Source organism: Coturnix japonica, chromosome 14 (assembly GCF_054131305.1).
Source record: "Coturnix japonica strain WE chromosome 14, WE-NBRP24, whole genome shotgun sequence".
NCBI classification, from domain to species: Eukaryota; Metazoa; Chordata; class Aves; order Galliformes; family Phasianidae; genus Coturnix; species Coturnix japonica.
This window is the reverse complement of record NC_140676.1, coordinates 2,058,713-2,081,944: the sequence shown is the minus strand read 5'-3', so window position 1 is coordinate 2,081,944 and position 23,232 is coordinate 2,058,713. Positions and strand designations below refer to the sequence as shown.

At 44.0% G+C, this 23,232-nt stretch overlaps 1 protein-coding gene and 1 non-coding gene across 8 annotated transcripts in view; both read right to left on the bottom strand.

Annotated features, from left to right (window-relative positions):
* Positions 1-23,224, bottom strand: part of DENND4A (DENN domain containing 4A) — a 59,502-nt gene extending 36,278 nt beyond the window's left edge. For 2 of the 7 annotated variants that reach the window (XM_015873260.3, XM_085515213.1), the window contains exon 1: positions 5,425-5,563. The gene's annotated coding sequence lies outside the window, so the exon portion shown is untranslated. Of the gene's footprint in view, positions 1-4,970; positions 5,194-5,424; positions 5,565-6,014; positions 6,119-12,419; positions 12,633-16,871; positions 17,096-17,185; positions 17,232-22,352; positions 22,477-22,978 lie in introns of those variants that run through there. The other 5 variants (XM_085515211.1, XM_085515210.1, XM_015873264.3 and 2 more) reach the window with 5 other exon arrangements.
* TRNAQ-CUG (transfer RNA glutamine (anticodon CUG)) lies at positions 23,099-23,170 on the bottom strand. Its single transcript has one exon. It is a non-coding gene; the product is annotated as a tRNA-Gln (tRNA).
* Positions 23,225-23,232: the final 8 nt, after the last annotated feature.

Genomic DNA, 23,232 nt, shown 5'->3' with positions numbered 1-23,232 from the left:
CCACTCACCAAGTCTTCCACTTGTTTGTTCTTCACTGCTGCTTTTACTCTCAGCTAAAACAGAGGGATAACTGAGGGCCCAAGAAACAACAGCCTGCTTAGGTGCTTATTACAGCTGTACCACAGCAAAATGCCATGGCACCCAACCAAGGCTACAAAAAATAGCAGTAAAGGGATGTCCAGGCATCCCATGAGATTCGTGACAGAGATAGCTCTTAACAGGGCTGGTTTTAAAACTTCCATTTCTCTTTCTAAATTACAGTATTTATGGCCAAAAAGCACAAACAAAGAATGGAAACAATTTCTGCAGTAAATGTGTTTGAAAGGAGAAATGTAGACAACAATATACAGTAAATGAAGGAGAAATGAAGCCAACGTAAGCAATGTGAATCACAAATATCATTTCATCCAGCACAGTTCAGGAGGGCAACCAGTCTGCTTTGTACAACCACTTGTCATACAATGACTTTGAAGAAGGAGAGTTCCCCAAACAGAATGTTCTTCTTTCCTTGGCACAGCCCATAAAGGCACAGGAAAGCAGAGGATCTTCCAACATGTCACAGTATCAAGGTGCATCAACCAGTATTGTCCAAGAGCTCTGCTTTCACCCAGCCTCATTTAGACATATGGGCCAATTGCAGCTCAGCTGTGAAATCTCTCCCCACCCAAATTAAAATTCTGAATGCATGTGGGAATGGGGAGAAGGCACAAAGCTTCCCCCACCCCCAACGTGTGTGTCTGTCATCAGCAAATATGTCCTATAGGTAGACAGAATGGACCCAGTCATGCTGCAAAGAAGGGACACACACGGGATGACAGACATAGACTGCAATTGCCACTTGCAGATGACCTATACCAGACTGGAAAGGTTTAATGGTGAGATAACACCAACTAACACCCTTTGCATCCAGCAAATCCCCAGATCTAGTGAGCAAAACGGTCATCTTCTACCCCTTAGAAAAACGGGTGTGAATGTACAGCTACCAGCCCAGCTAGAGCACATCCATGGAGCAGCATGTGCTGCTGTGACAGGTTCCTAGCCAGGTTAGCCAGCAGCACAACAGCAGGGCAGCATTTCCCCCCAGTAATCACACTACAACAGTGGAAGAGCAGTTATATGCAAAGTAACTGCTATTAGGATTCCAAAGCTAGCTCAAAGCACATTCTGAACATAGAACAGATTTATCTTAAAACCCTTTGCCCACCTTTTGGGACAGAACTATTACATAAACCTTTTAAAAGAAAGGCTTAAGTGTATCGGGTCAGAGAGAGTCACCCATCTGCTAAATAGTGTGAGAAAATTACTCACAGAAGGGTTTGCCCCTTGGAGCTCTACATAATGAGTTCTTCACTGTCCTGAATAGGAGTTCAGCATACAAGGTAACTCTAAAGCTGTACACGCTGTTAGAGGAGTGCTGCTGTACTGGGACTTAACTGACAGCACTGTGCAGAGTCTGGTTACTTCTGCACATGCAGGTCCTGAAAAGCATTAAGCTCTTGCACTGTAATTGTATAGTCAAAATACTACACAAGCAAACAGGCTGACATACAGAAGCCCCTGGAGCTGACCAAGATCCTCATCTTGGTTGTACAACTGACAATAAATCTTCAGGTTCACAAGTTTCTTCTGAAGCTCAGGATGAAACCAAACCCAGAGTCCTGCCCACGACCCGTTTCTGTTTGTTTGTGTAAAGCCTTCATACACACACACAGTTCTCTGGGGACTTTTCCATTTGTGTATATGGACATAAGGTTTATACAAGGCATGTGCTGCTTGTCTACTTTAATTTCAGATGGTTAAATATAATACCTTGATCCATAAGGGTCATTTTTCACCCTCACCTAAAGAAGAAGGCAAAATTTCAAGTACAGATTAAACAGGGAGGATATGATTGGCTAACTTACTTCCTACGCTTCTATCATACTCCTCATCCCCCTCCCCATACTCCTGTCTGCTACAACATCACTTCAGCCTCTGCAGTAACCCTGTATCTAAGGCTTGAATTAATACTGCATAAAGAGAAAAAAACATCTGCCATTTAAATGAGTAGGAACCAACGCTATAGTTTCCACTTCACCTCCACAATCTCCTCCTGGTTCTGTATTTGAGCTCTTTAGGGAACCACCAATTCTGCACCGCAGACTGAAATGACGGCTATAGATCAAACAGCCTGCTCTGTGCATTTTAATTATGGCTGTACAGCCTGTGGAGGCACTTTATATACAAATATACAAGCAGAGCATTTCTAGACCAGTCATAATCCAGATTTCCAGATCCACCATAGAATAAACCTGAACTGAAACATAAAACACCTAAAGGTGATCACACAATGTAGCAAAGAGCCTCACACCGTTCAAGAAAATACTGATTCTAAGGTGGTGATGCATTCTCTGTTTATACACATCCACCTCATACCCCTTAGCTATCTTCAAATAAAGCAAGGCACAACTTGCTTAAGCTTGCAGAGGATTTGCTGCACTCAGTGTGCCATGAAATTTGTCTCATGATTTGTGCTCACAGTAGCAAATGCTGTTTGTATAGAGAATCGATATAGAAGGGAATAGATGGAGGGGCTTCACTGTGCTCCTTCCCATCCTATGACTGCAGCAAAAGCATGAGGAACAAACGCAACTCAGCCCTCTATACCACACCTCCCCCCTTACTACTTCAACAAGCACAATCTCCTTTTCTTCAAAGGTGCAAAATCTTAAACATGATGCAATTTTAAGACACTTGGAAAAAAAAAACCAACCCAACACACAACACAGCAGACACCAGAATTGTTTTTATTCCTTTTTTCTCTATTTATAAAGAGCTAAAGTTCTTTCCAGGAAACTTCAGAACAAATACTCCCAACTCGCAGCCAAAGTTGTACTGAGACCTGAGCTACTGGAACTATGTCAGCCAGATACTTGGAAACCACCAGTGCCCAAAACATCACATTTGAACAAGGTTACATCAAGGTTTTCCTTTTAAACCCAATACAAGTTGTGCAACATTTCAGCCTCCAACTCTTCGGTCACGCCAGCAACAGATTTTAAAATTAAAGTCAATTCTGTGGAAAGGACAACACATTAAAAGACTTCCTGCAAGCTTTCATTTCAACAGCTACTGCACATTCAGGGAGGTTCTGACTAAGTGACTACCGTACTCTCCACTTTCCACAACCTGCTGATGTCACATTGACCATAACTGCAAATGTTCCTCCACTCACTCTTGCAAAAAGCATTTCAATCTACTACGACTTGCAAAGCTACCTCCAATTCAGCCGCTAGGAAGTACAATGGAAACTGAAAAGGGATGCTGAATATTTTAGTGACACAGCAAATTTCTTCCTCCAATTTCAAAACCTCAAGATTAACAAAACCCATTATCGTAACCCAGCTCAATCTAGACTGTCTTCCTCTAACACAGAGTCCTGTGACCCTCTTCTCCTGCTCTCACACACTCCAGCAGGAATTTACCTACAGATGAATAAATCCTTCAGTGCAATATCCTATAGATTAATCAGACTCAGTTCTGAGCAGCAGCATTCCCAAGTGTTTCCTCAAGGCCATAAAGCCGGTGGTATTAAACACCTTTCTCATTCAACTCCGTTCTCCTCAGTTAAACCAAGCAGCAACTCAGCTCCACTTTCTTTCTTGCTACTTTCTCTCCTCAGTGTGATCCATCTATTTACATTGTTCCCAATGCTTGCACAGAGATCAGCTGCACTCGCGTGAGTCCTACAGAATAAACCAGGCTCTGTCAATATTTATGCTTTCGCTAACTAATAATTAACTCCAGCTATGTAAATACAAAATAGTCGGTATTGCCATTAACACATATAGAGATTCCATTAAGCTCCATATGGGCACGACAGTGCATAGAGAGCAAGATGTTCACAAGAAACATGGGCCTGCAACCTGCAACTGCTGCAAGAAGGACCAAAACTCGAGCATATGAATGATTTTCATATGGGAAAAATAGTTTTAAGACAGCCTGTATCTTAAAAAATGGTCATAGAGCCTTTTGTCACAGCGTTCAGAGAATGAGATCTTATCTTTTTTGTGCTCGTTTTTGCTAAGAGCACAATTTACAAGAGCCCACTGGGTAAAGCGTGCTCAAAAGCAGCAGGAACTGTTTATAAACTTCATTAAAGTTCTCCATCCAGCTGGACCTTAATGTTTCTAGGATGAAATATGCACATTATGCAAGCCCTTAAGGCTGTAGAGAAGCTCAGCTTCTTACCCCTTATTTCATCTATAAAGTTCCACACAATTTTCCCCCTCCCCAAAAATTAACCACAAAACCAAACACCACGTTCCCGATAATTGAACCATTTCAATGCCAGCTCATAACGACCCCAGAAACACTCCCATGTTTCCCAGCAATTAAAATGAAAAAGCGAAACAGGAGACTCTCACAACGTGAGATGATGATGACACACAAACCACAAACAATCCCTTCACTCCTCAGCTACACTAACTCAATTCCTTTTCCTAAATCATCACGGATCAATATGAAACACTTGTGTCTAATCACTCAGAAAGTGAAATGATCACATACCGGAGCGTTACGTTCTTTACAGAAACCTCCAGTTGAGCAACAGTTCCAGAGAAAAATTGTGAAATGGAGTGAAAAGCTGCCCAGAATGCTCAGAGAATTCAGAAAAGCCCAAACGCAGAATGGGGTGCCGGGAACTCATTGCTAGAAATCCCCATTCTCAGGGCAACCCACGTTAAAATCCTGTTTGAAATGACTCCAGAATAACAATCGCTGCTGAGGAGTTATTAAATACTACAGCTCCTCGGCCAACCATCCCCGCTGCGTGCAGACATCATGACGGGACAGAACTGAAATGTCAGGGCTGATGTCCAGCGTGCCACGTTAATCCAGCTGGAAGTCAGCCGCGTTCTGCGAGCCGAGGCTAAAGTTACAACAAAAATACGACCGAGCAGCACCTGCCCGAGCCGGGCGGTGTGTCCTACCTGCGAACCGCGGCTGAAGGACGAGGCGGACCCCGCTCCTGCCCCGCTCCGTAACATGGCAGCGCGAGCCGAGCGGCGCGGCCCGAGGCCCGCAGGCCGGGCTGGGGGCTCCGCTGGGCCCCGGATCGCTTCAGGGGTCAGCACAGAGAGGAGAAAGTTTTCCCCCCTCTCGCCGCAGCCCAACGGAAAGTTACCGAGGCGCAGAGGGATGGGGTGGGTGTGCAAAGGGATGGGGTGTGCAAAGGGATGGGGTGTGCAAAGGGCCGCCCGCCCCTCAGCCCCCCCCGCAGCCCCGCGTTGGGGCGGCCCCCAGCTCGCGTTCCTCGGCGCGGCCCACGCCGGGCCCCTCACCCAACTCCTTCCCGCCGCCTCCGGCCCCCGCCCCAAATATCTGCTCGCAGATCCCCCGCCACTCCCCCCGGCCCTCATCTCATCTCATCTCATCTCATCTCACCTCACTCGGGGCCGCGCTCCCCGGGCCGGGGGAACGGCCGCCGGCGCTTCGTGCCCCCGGCTCCGAGCTGCGGGCGGCGAAGGGGCGCGGGGAAGGGGAATCGCGCTCGGTCCCCGCGCCCTTATCTCATCGTAGCGGAGCCCGGCTCAGCCTCCACCGCCTCCCGCCGTGTGGGCGGCTCAGGCGGGATCCCCCCTCCCCTCCGCGCCGCCTCCTGGCGCCGCCATCTTGGCTGTCACGGGGGCGGGGGGGGGGCGGTCGCCGGCTCGTGACCGCGGGAGGAGGACGGCTCCCCCCACACAGCGCCGCCCCTATGGCGGGTCCGGTGCTGGCCCGGTTCGCCTCATAACCCCGCTGAGGAGGGCGGCTGGCTGTGACAGCGCTTCCCTCCTTTCTCCCCCCGCTCAGGGCCGGCTCCATCCCTGAGCTGTGCGGCTCCATTAGACCCGCGGGTCAGCGGGACCGCTCCAGCACAGCCCGAAATACAACGCACCCCCTGAGCTCTCGTTGCCCCTCGGTCCCACAGCTCTTTGTCACCTTTAAATTAACCAAAAACGTAGATCTGGCCCAAAGATCCCAGTCTCGCTCACCTGTGGTGCCCGTCGGCGGGTTGGGGGGGTACCTGGAAAACAACGGGTCCTGTGGATCTTCCCGCAGGCCTGATGTAACCCACACCAGGTTGTTGCATCAAAGACTATGAAAGAAACGGAGACAAAAATAATCTTCGAAGAGCGCACAGCTAAGATTAGTGCAACGCGTCAAGATGTTGCTGAGCACAACAAAAAACCCTCTGCCTGCACTGGAACACGGCAACGCTGCTTTCCTGGCACCCCACGTTGTACTGATGTGCTATTTTTGCAGCGATGTTTAGGGATAGGCTCCAACCATGCAATTTTGGCTTGGAGTTCAAGCTTCCCTCGGTTACAGATATTTGGCTCAGAGGGTTTTGATGTGGCTTGTTACAAAGCGAAAAGTCAGATAACAATTCTGAATTTAGGCTGTAGGTGCTTAAGTGCGTTCAGACTCACTGTATAGATTTAACTCATCCCTCTTGAAAATCGGTCTGAAAGGGATTAAATTAAAAAGTGCAAAACATTACTTCTTTCCCTTTTTAATTAATACGACCTTCTATAGCAGCAATGCTGCTCTTCCTACGCACCGGGTAGGAAACAAGAGTGGCTGACACGACCCAGGCAGAGGCACCCATGTGTGCGAGCCTGCACACGCAGACACAGCTTTGTGCTGCCAGGTTTGATTTTTGTGTGCTGAGTCTGACTCCTGTTTGATCAGCAGCGCATCGCCTGAGGACTGTGGCAACCTCTCTCCCAGGCTGGGACTGCAAAATGTTGCCCATTTCTTGTAGTGCTGCATAATATGCGTTTATTGCCACACTCATAGGGATATTTTATCTCTCAATGATATTTGGTGGAGCAAATAAAGAAAATAAGAACCCAGTATTTCGGTATTTGCAGCAAGTTGGGCTGAATTCTGTAGAGACCTTAAATTATGCAGTGCTCTGTTAGAAAAATGTCTACATCCTAAGATCATTTTGGATGGATTCTAATCCTGGAAGTGTTTTCAAATCATTAGCAATACCAAACTCCATCCTTTAGCTCGTGTCAGTAACTTTGCTGTTCAGCATATTTTGTGCTCTTTTCCCTTGTTCATTTTTCATGCCGGTGTAACGTTTAGATCTTTGGTGTTTACACCTAAGGATGGATTTAATCTTCCATTCCAAAGTAGTCACAAACCCATCAGAGCATTGTTTCAGCCCTTGAGTATTGTTTCAGCTGCTTGTAAACTGACACGAAGGCGCTGCACTGACCATGAATAGTTCAAATAGTTTTTGGAGTTTGGGAATACTCTCATCAGTTAAAAAATGGAAACTTTAATTGTGCAGAAACACCATTCTTTAATGTTCCATGGCAGTTCTTATGCTTTTCAGATCACATGATAGGTATCTTTGATGTACGTATCTTTGATTTCCAGTTAATTTATCGCCCAACCTGTTTATTTCCCTCCACCAATTCTGTACTCTAGGGACTTATCTATATTTAATTATATTTAGTGTCAGCGTCCGCAAATTGGAGTCAGAGATGCAGACCTTGCCTTGCAACTTTTGATGTAAACACCAAACAAAATAGTTTCTCCCAATCCCACCATCACAGCTACCCACACTGCTTATCTCCATCCTGTCCTTCTTGTTCTTCCATCTCCTCCTCCTTCTCCCCCGGTTCCACCAACCCTCTTTTGCTTTCTCCCTGTGACCTACCTGCTGCTCTGTCTCCCTGTTGGCTGTGCCACACTTTCATCCCCAGGTCTCCACTAGCACACGTGATTGTAATGTTCCATTTCATTACTGGCTTGTCAGCACCTCAATCAAACCATGTCTCCTGTCTCGTATCTAACTGCCAAGCTTTCCTCCATAGCTTGTCATCAATTTTCCACATCAAGACTCAACTAATGCCACGTGTGAAAGGGTCTATGAGCAATAATGACTATAGTGCTGTATTTGCTTCTGAATGAAGAGCAACATCAATGAATAGCCTTACTGTACAGGCAGAGACATTCACTGCATGCACAGCTCCTGCAGGCTCGCAGCACAGAGATGGGTCTATGTGTCAGTCAAACAAAGCCTATCCCTATGACAGTGTTCATGGGAACACTGGGGATCTCAAGGCAGAGATCTCTGAACACACATGGAGACTGACCCAGAGATCATTAAGTCAATAGGAGCGCTCCTATTAATTCCAGTCAGTGTTGAATCAGAATCTTAGTATGCATTGAAAGTCAATTAAACAAGTCAACTACCATGTGTACTGCAGGTGGGCAGAAACAGGATGCTCAATGTGGTGTTCTCTCAAGTATGGGGTGGAGAGCTGTCAGTTGGATTTAGCTTCCCAAGGGAGACTCGCAGGGTTTCTGTGGACTGGCAGCCACAGAACCATTTTTTTCCCATGTTGCAACCCCCAAATTTCTAGCTTGTGGTACTGAAGTCATTTCCAAAGCATGGTTTTGTTTATTTTAAGTGCTTCTTACACATGGGTAAACTGAAGCAAGGCAGAGGACAAGCGACAGATGGTCAGGGACAGTGCCAGGAATGGAATCGAGAATTTCTCTGTCCTAGGACATGGTTTTAACAGACTGTCTCAGGACTGTGAGATCTGACTGCTTATAATTCATGAGGCTTCAAGAATGCTCAGAAAAAATAATAACAGAAAGCTATTATTATTCCACTATTTCCTGGAAGAAACCAGCTTCCATAGGCAAAACTATTTGACTTACTTCAGTAAGCAATCTGGGGCTTCATCTCCATTTTCTTACCAATTTTATTCATTTTGAACTCATTTGTCTGTGCTGTGTGCTCTGCTCATTCACATCTCCATGGAGAAAGAATGGGGCTCCAAAAGAACCCAAGAGAATGTCTTCCGAAAAGACATGGCACATCTGTAACACTGGTAAAAATAACTACAAAGATAAGGATAATGGATAAGTATAAACCGTGTAACTGGCAAAGCAACAGTCTACATTTCAGAGGTTGGACTGCCTTACCCTGCCCAGTAACCCACTTTATGATACAGTGATGGATCTACATCCAGAGGCTTATGCAATGAATTGGAGCCTTTGGCAAGCTGGAATCACACTGGAAGCAGCATTTTTAATTTATTTTTTTTTTAAATATATGCTTATTTGAAAATCTGGATTCTATCCCTTCTGACATAGAGAGACTGTCCCTGCCTGTAGTGATTAAACTCTAGGACAGATTATGAAATAATAATGTATTTAAATGTTATGATGCAGCACTACAATGATGCAGTTATCCTTCCTTTTACTGCTTCAAGTGTAGCCCTTCTGAAAAGCTTTTGCACTCCAGGGAAACGTCTGGTTATAAATTATAAAAGAAGCAATAGAATATCATGCATGTATGCAAAAAAGAAGACTCAGACTCTTCTCTAGATAAAGTACTTACTGAAGCAGATAGAAATATGGGGAAATGAAGCAAACTCGGGGCCTGATCCAAAGGCTCAGCAGAAGCACTGCAGGGGGGTTCCTTAGGCATCAGAATCATGTGTGCCGTGAACTGCAATTCACAAAATGCAGACAGAGAAATCTGTTGCATATAAGCAAGGATAAAGTCTAACTGGAGTGTGAAGGAATTCCACTTGGAGAAAATGAGCAGATTTTTCTCCAGCAGGTAGAATTTCTCAGCAAGGGTTCATTGCCAGTATTTGTGTGAGAGCTTGTGTTCCCAAAAGCTCACAAGTGCTGGGACGCAAAAAGGAAAGAAAACTTTCCCAAAGAAGAAACCGAAATGTTTCTGAGTTGTCTTCTATAAATAAAACAAAAATGATGCCAACTCATCATGGCTTCACTTTTCAGTGGTGCTTTTCTTCCGCAGAATATCAGTGTGCATCTGAAGATTTAGGACTGTGCATCATAAAGCTTTCCCCAGCAAACACTAAATCTACACACAACGCATTGTAGCAACTCTCAGATCTCAAATGACGGTGGTGTTCGTTGGTGAGAAAGCAGTTAACATCACGCTTTCCTGTATTGCTGCATATTGGGGTATCAAGCAAGGGATGCCACACCTCTTCTCCTGTCATTAGTAGGCAAATAAATACGTACAGCTGGGGTGTATTTTTGGTCTGGCTCTTCCTGTAGACAACAGAAGCTCTCAAACAAATATTTGCAGCAGGTTCTTAAAGAATGGAACAGCAGAAATGTTACTTGAGGATGGTCTGAGTCCTAACACACGTCCCAACAACAACAACCTGTTGTCCAGTGCAGCACTAAGTATTGTTCTCATCATTAAAGCACGGTTACAAAAGCTGCTCTTTGTGGAGTAATTGCAGGAAGGAAATTATGCGTGCAGATTTGCCAGCAAAAATAACAGTCTCAGGCTGTAAACATATGTACTGGTATTGCTGTTTGGTTGCTATTTTCAGCAGCTTCTGTACCTCAGGAGTGAGAGTTAAGACTTAATTGTTATCACTGGTGTTCATGCATCAGCCTTAGAGGTTTCCTTTGCACTCACGCTCCTTGGCCCAGCTGGAGGCAATTTCTACACATAGCAGTCTTTTCCCTGAATCAGTCTGATTCACCACCCAGAGTCACTCCATGTGATGCTGTGGGTACCTCCTCTTACACCAGATTTTAAACCACTTTTGGTCACTTCCCATCTCAGCTCCTTATTTTTTTGCACTTAGGTTTACCTTCAAGTATTGTCTAGACTAAGTAATTGTATGCCATGTACCTAAAGAGGCCCCACTGCCTACTTCAGGCCCTCGTGCAGCCCTGCTGTTTACATTGTTGGTATTTTGTTCTAAGGATCACTCATATCATGATGGGTTAAATGAAGCATATCTGCCAGTTAGCCACTTCTCAGGGGTACGATTAGCCTTAATTAATATTTGTAGAACACTATTGAGATTCTTTAGAGAAACAGCTACAGAAGAGCAAAGTATTATAATTAGTTTAAAACTATCTCATCATTGAGTAAGGGACTAACAACATGTAAGATGAGAGCCTGCAAGAAAGACTGATTTATTTGCTTCGCAGACAAATGTTCTGAAATCTCAGCTGCCATTTACTACTTCCTTCAGCACAATGTGCTTTGAATTTTATTACTCTTTCCTATCCTTTGATACATTGAAGCACATAGCTCCCTTTGGTTGAGGAAACGCTGTCTGGCATACGGAAATCACAGTAAAAAATAAAGCAAACCACCAAAATTATGAAGTTAATAAACTCAAAAACAATCCACATCACCGTTTGCCTTTAATTTGTTACCGTAGGACCTGTAATGAATGTTACGGAATCATTTCCATATTCATTTATAAGGTACCACGGTTACATAAATACTCATTATCTGGAAATTAATCCAGATCGTTAAAATTCAGAAAACTTGACAAGTCAGATTGACATCTGTCAAGATGCACTAAAGAGATATTTTATACTCTCTGTCTGACGCTGTTCCATGAGAAAAGCTTTGCTCCTGAGCAGGCTTCAACAGTTCCCTGCTTTGGAAAAAAAGGGCAGCACTTCATTCAAACATCATCAGCAAACAGAGCAGCTCTTTTGTACAGTGAGCAAACATCAGGTCACTCTTCTCACTAACTGCCATGCAGAGTTTCCAGGAAAATGCATCAGTTGCATCTGCACTGAAAATCTGACCCAAATTAAAGCTGATGTTCTTGTAGCACAGCTCTACTCCTTTTACAAAACTCGACAGCCCATCAAAATGCTTCTTTCTATCAAAATACTTTCAATCCTTCCACTGCTTTCCATACTTTCAAAATGGTGCACCTAGTTCAGCATTTTATTTGCAAGCTAAAGCCATCGTTGCTGGATTATTAGCCAGAGAGTCAAGGGTATTTAAAAAACATGTCCTGGTTGACTGAAAGAATGCAGCTCAGGCCGTGCTGTCAGTGAATTTGTCATACGAGACAGAGAGCTTTCATTATTAGATCTTTATCTAGGTAGAAATAAAACCAATTTTTAAAAAGTTACAGCTAGCTCAGAACATATTAAATAATATTGCAACTGCACTATTAATTCAGACCTGTCTCTTTTTCAGCAGAAGATGCCTTGAAGGGTAAGTGCAAGCCCACCAGACTAAGGAGATACACTGCAATCTGCCCTACCTGGATAACTGTATGTGAAATTCCCAAAGAGTGGAAGCTGGCTCAAATACTGACTCACGAGGGTTTTATCTCAATATTGATATTTTTTGTATCTGTTATTTCACCTTGGGTACTTTTAAAATCCGTATCAGTGTCCAAAACCTCTCCTAATTATCTGAAATTCTTTTCTTCTGTAACTGCCTCGGAATGTTCCCATATGTTAGTACAACTACTGACCTTGTTCTGTTGTACTCTAATTATACTCATCTATCCGTTCAACTAGGTAAGCAGGTACTTGCTCAAAATGTGAGCAACTGCTCAGAAACAGAGGTAAACAGAGAACAACAGTGAACCTTAGTGGTGACTCACCGAGGATATAGGTCACATCGTGCTTCTGCCCTTTTCTGAGCTCGCAAAGGGTTTGGTCCAGCATAACCCAAAGGAACCCTCAGCAGACCCCTCGTGCATGCAGAACACTTGAGTCCTCATGTTTGTATCCATCTGCCATAATAGCTCTGCAACCTTCAGCCTGAACATTTAGAGGAGATAACGCTTTCTCAGCAACTGGTCCACAGCCTGGAGCTGACAAAAGAGATAAGAATGATCATGAGTGAAAGTACATCGAGAAAAAAAATACAGAACGTATTTGCTTAATCCACACAATTCCAACTCATCTGCTTACATCTCCACATCAATCTGCTAACAGCAGAAGAGTGAGAGTGACACATCTGATCCTTCATACTGCGGGGAGCTCTGCATGACAGCGCCAGCAGAAGGAATTGAGCGTTCATTAGTGACTGCTTGATCACCTCCTCCAAAAAGTATGGCCAAATGTTGATGCAATGCAAATAATTCAAAGTTTGAATTTGACTCATAGTGGCAGCATTAAGCTATCTTGAAATATGGCAAATTCTTTAAGTCATCATCTGTTTTGTAATGTAAAAAAAAAGAATACTTCCAGTATAAATAATGGGGTTGGAGGAAATGTCCTTGGCAAGTCAATTTGTTCCATGCTGCTGATGGTTCCTGTTAGTGACAAGGATTATTTCAAGAAGGAGACAATGGAAAACAGATGCAAAAGCGTTTACCAGAAGGACAGGGAATGGCAGCTCTTCCAAAATGTCAAGTGCGCAGACTAGAGTCAATTTAAAAGAGAATTAATTATTTAAAGTGAATTAATTTGACCATAATGAAGCCCTGTTAAGCCATCTCATCTATCCACCTTCCCACTATGTCATCCCTTACAGTCTAAATGCTGCTCCTTATTTTTGAATGCTTCCCCTGAAAATTCACCTACCCAGTCACAGAAGCGATACCTTGCTTTCTGAGCACATTTAGTGCATCCCTTCCCAGAAGGAGGGATCACCCAAAGAACAGTGCTCACCTCCAAGTGATACAGTCAGGATATGCTGCTTTTCATTTCTTGTGTATTGGGAACAACAGGCAACATGTGAAAGTGCCGAGACCAAACTAACATCTTCACTCTGCTGTTATACAAGGCACGTGAGCTGAGGGTGAAGAATTTCACCACAGAAATGTACCCCAGCAGATACCAGTTAACTTAGTTTGAAGGTCCCTTCCAACTCTAAGGATTCCTTGATTCTGTGATACTAATTTACTTTTGTTTTAATGTAAATATTACGAACAGCATCAAGCATGGCACGCAATTATAGTTCAGCTGGTGTAACCCTCCCAGCTGGAAGGGCAGGTCTGAACTGAAAGGACCCTGAGGAAGGTCCGAGGAGCAGCAATTCAGTAATCATATTTAATTACTCTTCACGGAGCCACAATAACGTCCTATTTCTTGAATTACTTTGTGCACTGCTGCTTTCTTGTAAGAGGGCTATGACTACTGTGTGTGCAGAAAACTCTGAGGGAGTTCTTAGAAACCATAATTTTTTGCTTGATCATTCATAACCGAATACGTAAAGAGCTGTTCACGGTATCGCTCTTGCGCAGCTTGTATTAGATCTCCATAGTTACACTTGGCATAACAAGCACAAAGAAGAAGTGTCTTTGCAGGGCTGATAAGCAGACAGGAAATAAGGGAACATCTGCTACAGCTTTAGATGGTTTTGCCTTTAGCTACTGCTGAAAAACTTCAGGCTCTGCATTCCACGTTCCTTCTCCCTTGGCCTTTGACACCAGCAGCTGCTGAACAGAAGATGTAAATTGCAATACCTACAGAACAGGAAGGACGTTCTTTTCCAAAGGGATATTGGGATACTTAATGGATGTTTCTCTTCCCATGTTCTGGTCACAGGGAACACTGGGTAGCAGATGCTGCAGATAGAATTATCTCCTCAAGGTTAACCACTTCTAATTTACAATATATATATATATATTTTTATTCTAATGCTGTGTTTTCCTTTGCAAAACTGCTTTGTTTTGTTTTGCTGTTTTAAACACCAAAAACAATTGCACCGTATATTGAATAGTAATTATAATCATCAGCAGCATTGTATGATTGTAAGGAAACCATGTGCTTCCCTGAATCAGAAGTGGGGCTCCCAGCCCAGGCAATGTCTTCTTGTGGATGAACAGCATTTCTACAGCACAGGCAGATCAGGAGCAGAGTTACACAGAAATAAACATCAAACAACCGCCAGCCAGCGATTCCTTTGTTTAAAGCAAGAGCTGCTGAACTCTATCTTCTAAAAACGGGCTCAGCCATACAGTGTGTATTCTCCACTTGTGCTCCAGATAGTTCAGCAGATCCACCTACATCAGATTTTTGTTTGCGTGGAAAACTACAAACAGAATAACTGACAGCGTTACATTTCTTTGAGCACTGAGGCCCATCTACTGTAAAGGCATCTTTGGTACTTCCTCAGAAATTGTACGTTTCCCTAGGAAATTACAACAGCTGTGATGAAATCACAGCCACCCGTATATGGCAGAAGCTTTGGGTATGACACGAGGAAATGAGAATGGGTGTCAGAGTGACAACCAGGAAGATGGAGACACTACTCTACAGTTCCATAAGTGTAACCAGGAGGAGAATTTTGCCCAGAAACTCTACGCTCTGCTTCGGATTTATACGCAGGTTTAACATGTTCTATTCTTAAACCGCAGATGCTGCTTTGCCAGAAAATAAATGAAATACCAGGATGACTTCAAACAGTTTCAGGAGCCATGCTGACACTCAAAATAAAGAAACATCAAGCAACTTTCCTAGTGAGATCATAAAAGCAGCGACACTGATCAAAGCACCAAAATGCAAGGCGGTTACTTCATCCCTAACACAAGATGCTGCCTCACATCCAGGACCAGGAGCTCGCTTGGCACAGATATTCAGACATTCTGCAAGTAGAGCATATCACGTAGTATATTTAAATAGTTAAACGTGGAAAAATCCACAGAGAGTCGATTTAAACCCTTGAGATTGGTGAATGACTGTCTTGCTTAACAGTAATAGTAGCAGCTTGTATTGGTACAGCCCTACCATAATCCTATGCACTCTACACACACAGAATGGCAGACTCCATCTCTTCTGAAAAGTGTACTTGTAAATTAGTAGGGAAAAACAAAATGAAACCCACACAATTAATTGGTACTAGTGGCAAGTATCTTCATAACTGTGATTTTGGAGGGGTTGGTTATATTAAAACAACAGCACAAAACATAGCTGGATATGGAATAAACCTACATAAGACAGGAATGGCTGTACTATTTGCCTGATTATAATGCTACAGTTTTCTAGATTTCACAGTTTTTTCAACTGTATTCCTATTAGAATAATTAAATATCTGTCTTGAGCTGTGTGCACATTGCAGCTAACCAGCTCAGAGACATGCCAAACTGTGGAGTAATCTTTAGAAGAATTGCAGAATCAATACATCAATTCCCATTAATTCAGTGTCAGAGGAAACAAATGTGTACCTCTCCGAAGCGTGTGCATTCCCTGCAGAGACTTGCTAAAATAGGCATCTTCTGTCTGCCTGCCTTCCCTGTGCCCTCCAAACATCAGAAAGCAGAGTCACAAGGGGGGAAAATTGGTCTGTCTCCAAAATCCAATTAAGGCAGTTTTAGTAACCCTGTCTCCTGGCCAAGTCGTGCACAAACTCTTGCCCAAATCTAAGCCGTCCCACACTACCTCTCCACTGTTCTGGGTTCCTTGTTGCTCCTCAGGGCTGAGAACATCTAGGCCAGCTGTGAAGGACTTCCTTTAAATCTGTCAAAGCCTTAAGGCATAATTCTGCACAGTGATGAGAATAATCATATTAATGAATAATCATAATTGATAGCGCATTTGAAATCAGTTCCATAAAACGTGCTGTGCTCCAAACAAACATTTTGCACAGTTTGCTTTCTGCACAGCTGGCTGGTGAGAGAAATCTTGTCCCAGAAGGTTTGCTCAAGCACATGAAACACATTGTTAAGATCCCAAAGGTGCACGTACTCACAGAGCTCAGAGTGCAACCTGTCTGACAGCAGCTCTCCAAAGCACAGAGCAAGAAAGAGGCAATGGGTGATGAGATCAGCCCCTGCGGAAGGAGACTCCTGCTTGGAATATCAACACATCTTTTCAGTCACTCTCATTATGACTATTTGTGCTTTTATCGAATTTTCAGTTTGCTTCTTAAGCTACGGGACCAGATGGCTCCCATGCATAATGCACTGAATCATGGCAAGGCTCGAGGTATTTGTTATGTATAACAGCAAACACACGCGCTGGGCCAGGTTACTCTCTTTTTCACAGTCAGCATATGGTGCAGGCTGCCTATGGATGACATTGCAGCAGGCAGCTATATATACAGGCAGTCAGAAGATGGGAGAATCTTTTCTTCTTGCAGGTTGTCAGGAAAATGACTGTCATACCTTCAAAACAAATAGCAAGAAATTGAGGCAGTAATGCAGCACATGGCACAGGACAGATGCTCAGCACTTCCCGTGATGCACAATGCCTGATGGCAAGGAATCCTGATGGGCCAAGGACACGAGGCTGTTCTTCCCCTCTGATTTCCCCTTGCAGCCTATGATTAAGCTGCTGCTGACACTTGTCTGGTGCCTGTTTGCAAAGCCAATCGCTGTGGGCAGTGTTTCTGTAAAGGAGATTAAATTCATTGTTTGAGAACGTCTTTGTCTCTGGCAGTTTTTGAATGGAAAACAAACCCGATTTTCTCTTCACATACCTTATGTAGATTTGAAGTAAATTGGAGATGTGGCACCACTCTGAACCTGGAAAGAAGGAGAGAGGAATTTGCAAATATGGCAAGCAATGGTTGGCAAAGAGCAAGCCTATGGGATTTACATAGCCAGCGTGTGATCTGTGCTTCAGTGACAAGTCCGAGAAAATCAGCTTGTAGTCATCCCCCACCAATACATTACAAATACCCATTTCTGAGGACTGAAAGTAATGCAATGAATGATGCTTTCTATATAGCTACAGAGATGACTGCTTCAGAGAAGCTGAGATTACTGTGCTGAGGCTCATTGTGAGCAGCAGATCTTGGGGTGGCTGAGGGAGGTCCCAAGCAGCACCACCTGGTACACTGCATGTGCTGCAGGTTGTACAACAGCGACATATCTTTACAACGCACTCCACCCAAGCGGAATAAGTATTTTGTATTTTTGGGATGATTAAACTATCCTTTGGCTGCCTCACAGCTTGCTTTTCTTGGTATATATTTGCCATGCCCTCCATGTTGGAAGTGCCAGGACACCTCGTGAGCGGGTGCTGTGCTGGCCTTTGCAGCCAAGTGCAAGCGCTGGCAGGCAGCAGGACTCATCAGGGACTGGAACGGTGACCAGGAATGTCAAAATTGCAGCCTGTGCAGAGCGGCTCTGATTAAGGACACATTTTGCCATCACCTTTAAGGTCAGCGTTGGGCTCACTTTAGCAATCCTATAAATAGCAGCCCAAGGTTGATCTAGGAGAGGCTCAGATGAATCTTGGTTAACATTCCCAGGAGAGGAAGGCAGATTCTTTTCCTATTTCTTTGCAGCCTATAACCTTGAGCTGGTCTCTGTGGGAAACATCAGAGGCATTTGCCAAAAGAGCTACTGCTGCATGCCAGACATCCTGCTGTCACAAGACCCACACGTGTGTGTTACTTCAACCTGCAAACACAGACCTAATTCCACTAAAGACTCAATTTATCACTGGCAAAATCTGGACAAAAATAAATAAATAAGTAGACAGATAGGCAGATAAATAAATAAATAGAAGTTGAGCGTAGTTACTTGTCAGCAGTAGGACACCTAGTGGATTTATAGGGAATATCTATGGGATTCTACGTAACGTTTTGTCATTTTCTTGGCAAAATCAGCTATGAACATATTTATGGAGGAATCACTGAAATATTCAGACTTCTATTAAATAAATTAATCTATCTAGCTGTTATGGTCTTCAGTTTGCCCACAGAAGTTATTGTACCTTATGAAAAAACAATGAATGTTGTGTGAATGGCATGAAAAAAAATTATGGGGAACTGGACGGTTCCCAAGGTAGGGGAGCAGGAGGAAGGGTGTTCTGCCAGATCAAAGCCATCCCAGTTGTTCCATCTGACTGCTCTCTGATGTTGTCGATGAGCAAAGTTTTAGAGCCACAGCCTGGCTCCTTGGGTAATTGCAGAGCTTCACAACGAGCATTGCCATGCTGAGCACAGCCAGCCTGCTCTGCTGGTTGTTTCAGCAGTGAATGGATCAGGCACAGAAGTCAAGCTGCCTCCTTCCTTCTCCAGGGCTGACTGTTCAAATCAGAAAATGATGAGAAATGTGACGATGACATTGAGTTTATCTGGTAGTGATGCTCATGTTAAATTTATCACCAACAAGTAAATTCTGGCCTTTGATAAGAAATAAAATCCTGTGCAGGTCTAGTAAGATTTTGAGAACGTCTCAGAAATTATATCCTGGCCAGCAGTTACTGTGGGGCTGCCAGTAATGTCTTGCTAATTTGTCTCTGGAGATAACAGACACAGACTAGGAGACGCATTCCGAGTCCAAAATGGATGCAAAAAACCAGTGACTTCATTCTCACAGTCATCATAAGAAACACCAAGTCTGTTGCATTTGATCCCTCTTCCCAAAGGCTGCAGGAGATATTCCTTCCCTTCTGCTTGCTGCAGTATTGGCCTAGCAAAAAATGCCCTCAAAAGGCATTTAATTGTTCTGGAACTGCTCCATTCCCATTTTCTTTCCTCAGTGCCATGCAGATCTCTGAAACCAGGACAAGGTTTGACTATGAATACGTCCATGTTTAGCACAAGATCCTTTGTTATTCCATCTCCTGGGTGATACAGAGGAAGAATTTTTGCCCATTTCTTCTTATTTGAGCTGTAGAAGAAAAAGAACAGAGTATATGCTAGAATTCAAGTGAATAATCATCAGAAAAATTGACTCCGTGCATTTTTATTTCTACTTCATCTGTCATGGAATCACCTGAGAAATAGATCTCCTTGCACAACGTAAACCCTTTAATTTAGTTGAAGGTTTTAGAAAGAGGGTTGGTTTTTTTTTTTATGTTATTATTTCTGTTGATCTCTTTTATACTTAAATCTTTTTCCTCCTGACTGTCATGTCAAGCTAAGGGTAGCGAGTGCTAAGAGTTTGCTCTCCTCTAATTTAGCAGCTGGATTGGAAAGCTTGAATCATCTTTGCATAATTGCAATAATTTGTGGCTTGTTAGAAATGGCAAAGTATTGACTGGATTTTCCCCTCAGGAAATATTTCTCTGCTGATAGAACAAAGTAGACTGTGTGAGCCCGCTTTCGTCCTTCCTGCATTCTGTCCAGGGAAACCGATGGCTCCTTCCATTTGGAAAATGGGAATTTGGGTCAACAGCCATTCAAGGACAAGCTTGAGTTAATGCTACTTCCACCTCCAGATCTTTCACTGCACTTTACAAAGCGATGGACTTGCAAACTGCACATGGGAAAGAATGAGGCAGAGGAGCTGCAACCACATTATGTCCATCCTTTTTTCCCTTCTCCTTTTATGTCAAATCCAGCTGCAGAAAGACCTCAACTTGGTTGGAACGCTACAAGCAGTGAATGCTGTGGTAAAACTTCTCTTGATTTTTTTCATCCAGGATTTCTCTTGGGGTCTGAGGAGCCAGTGACAGGCAAGAAGGAGGATGAAGGAAGGGTGTGAGGAAAGAATCAGATGCACAGTACCTGGAGCTGAGCAACTCTGAGCTGAGAGTCCAATGCACATCAGTACTGCTGAGGCAAGAGCTGGAGACTGTTTGGCAGCTGCTCCATGATTTCCAGAACAGAACCATAAATACACAGTTATAAGTATGACCTCTGCTTCTTTTCCTCGCTAAATTGAACATCCAAGGGCCAGCTGAGTATTATTCCTTGTCTCTGCTCCAGTCACTTGGGATGTGCTACCTCTGCAAATGGTTGCAACCAAGCACAAACTGAAGAATTATGAGAGAGCATTAATTCAAGGTTTGCAGTGAATTTAGTGTTCCCGCAAGGATGACACTAATGGCAATTAATGCAGCAGAAATGTCAGTGCTGAATGACTTTTCTCACATTAAAAGCTGTCAGTCCCGGAGCACACACTCCTCTGTTATTTCAGGCCTGACCTCTGCCTTTCAGCCATGTTTCAGTAGTGTGGGAGGGATCCCAGGCCATCCCATAACTGCAGCAGCAGCTCTGAGAGGGGACACAAGGAAGGATTGGAGCAGCCAAGATGGTCCTCACTGACAGTGACATTTCCTGAGGGTTTGTACAGTCTCATCCTCAGCTTACCTAAACAGGAACAAAATTAACCCAGGGCTGAACAGAATATAAGACTTAAATCTTCATCCACTGCTGCCAGCTGACTCCTCTTTAGATCCTTAGCTCTTTCTGCTGTTTCAGTTTTGCCTCTCAGCACCATGGAAAATGCGTTTAATCAAAATGATCAAATGCATTTAAACTGGCTTAGCTGGAAATAACCCCTGCTGCTGCTCACATACATAGCAGTCTGTGGGAATTTTTATGTTATGTGATTGGAAAAAAATGCCTTTGCTTCTTAATGTCTCCTTGAAGCCCAACAAGTGATAACAGTGCAGCAGTGTATGGACAGTGACTTTTGGCTCAGCCACAAGAGGTGTTGTCCTCACCTTGTGCCCCACTGTCTTACACACAGTGAGCTGGATCCAGCAGAAGAGCATCTGCAGTTTGGTACAAGAGGAAGTAACGTATGAAAAACATAAGTAAAGGTTGTTCCCAGGCTGCTAGCTGATAAACAAAACCCAAAACACAGAAACGAGAACAGCTCTTACAGGGGGAATAACTAAAAATACTTAATCCGTGTTATTTTTAATTTTTTTGAAACCAGTAGCATTTCTGGGGTGTGAAACTAGGCCTGAAGAACATCGTGTCAAAATTAACATTTTTTTTTTAAATGGCAATGTTCAAAGGAGGACTGCAAATAGGATGCGAGATGGAAGCCTTAACAATGCAGCTATAAATACACCCCAGCCCCCACATGTAGAGTATTCATTATTAATTGTAAGGCACTACTCAGCGCAGTAGATCAGCTTCTGAAAGAGGCTGAAGAGAGAGGAGCAGTTACAGACTCCACATCTCATGTGTTTTGAGCTCATCTGCAGACAAAAAGGGTCAGTCCAGAGGTGCAGGCTGAGCCCAGCCCCCGATGCTCCAGCTCACCTCATCAATTGTGCTGGGGGGAATTCGGTTCTGCCCCACATCCCTTCATTATTAGCATTTTGTTTTCTTCTCTTGCAAGCTCTGAGGCAGCAGGAAGCATTTGTAAGCGGAAAGGATCAGGTTATGGCTCATTTTCCTCCCAGCAGACAGTCACTGATGCTGCGGGTGCCTGGGGGTTTCTCTCCTCACACAGAAATCATCACATTGCTGCTGAGTGCTGAGATGGCCAATATACTGAGAGCAGAGCGAGGCTTAGGGGCCTTGGTTTGAGCATCTGGACACCAGGGCTACCTTTATGCTTTTCAAATTAGGTCTCCAGCCCTAATGCAGGAGAAAGGAACTGGCCTTAGTGCCTGAGGGTGGCAGCAGGGCCTCGGTGAGTGAGGCCTTTGGAGCCCTGTTGCTGTCCTGGCACAAACCCTGAGGGCACAAACCCTCCTGGGGCTGTGCTCACCCACTTCACAGCTTCAAGTTCCCTTTTGGCAGGTCTCATTTCCCTCAGGTAAATGCAAATATATATGCATACATATTTTTAGCTGCTTTTGCTTCCATAGCCCTCATTCTGAGGGTAGCTTTGCTTTCTCTATACTCTACTACACAGTTGAAATAATACAAGTATAAGGTACAGTTGCAATAATACAAACATAGATGGAAATAGACAGCTAGAGGGTATCCAAGGATAAGGACTCACCAGTTCTGAGGCCTTCAGTCAAGGCAGGTGCTCACCAATGTAGAGACTCACCACAAGAACTCCACAGATGAACAATCTCCAGACAAAGATGCCACCACAATGGTGGTCAGCCCTTAAATGGACTCTAGGAGAGGTGGAGTCAAGGTCTAAATTACCTTCACCTTAGTCAAGGCTAAATTACCTTCACCTGTGCTCCCACAGCTGGCTCATCACTTGCCTCAGATGGTTAATCAGAGGTTCAGGCTGTGATCAACAGTTTCCCTTACACTCTATTTTGATCCTTCTACAGACAAATGTTCTGATCTTTTCTATTCCCTACAGCATCTGGTCACTATTTCAGCTTTGTACCTGATGGTCCTAGGCACCATTTTGTGCCTCATGAACTCAAATATCTCGCTTCTATCTCCTTCAAGAGCAGTGCCACCATTACAGAATCTCACGCAATCATAGACTTGAACACTGCTCATGTCCTGGGCTGTGGGAAGACCTGTAGGACCTGGTGGGCTTCTCCTTAACCCACCCCAAACTGAGCAGTGCTGAGAACTGTGGAACCAATGCCCTGTTTTACACTGTGGTGAGAAGGATGCCCATACCTCACACGGGATAAAATACAGCCAAAAGGATACAGGAGGTGTTACCCTGTGTGTGTGAAGGACCCTCAAAGGGGAAGGGAGACAGGAGTACTATGGGCCATAGTTAGAACATATAGGGAAAAAAATATATATATACTTAAAGTGAAAAAGTTCAGGTTCCACCGAGATTTGAACTCGGATCGCTGGATTCAGAGTCCAGAGTGCTAACCATTACACCATGGAACCGCGGTGACAACCACCTCACCCGGCCGCCTCTAGTCCTTACTCCGCAGCACGTCGCGCTCCCA